The sequence below is a fragment of the Dendroctonus ponderosae genome, unplaced genomic scaffold, assembly GCF_020466585.1.
Source record: "Dendroctonus ponderosae isolate FM_Combo_2020 unplaced genomic scaffold, Dpon_F_20191213v2 Dpon_F_20191213_5, whole genome shotgun sequence".
Taxonomy (NCBI): Eukaryota; Metazoa; Arthropoda; class Insecta; order Coleoptera; family Curculionidae; genus Dendroctonus; species Dendroctonus ponderosae.
In genome coordinates, this window is record NW_026018715.1 from 298,067 (window position 1) to 298,357 (window position 291).

Here is a 291-nt window from a genome sequence, read left to right on the forward strand (position 1 = left end):
AACCGCCGAGCCACTCCCGGACGAGCTTGAGGAAGCCGTGCCGAACGAGCCAGTGTGCACAAACTGGCCGTTGCCCGAAATACGCGTAGAGGAAGTAGCGACCCTCGGCGCGTCGGAGAGGGAGAAACGCTGGAAACACGAAGTCGTGGAAGCTGTCCTAGCATTGAACGCCGAACGCCAACCACGACGACGTGTGGAGATGCCTTTGATGATCAAGGCTCTCCGGGACATCTTGGTGATGATCAGGGATATGCCATGCGAAGCCCCGCAATATCTGGTTGACCACACTTA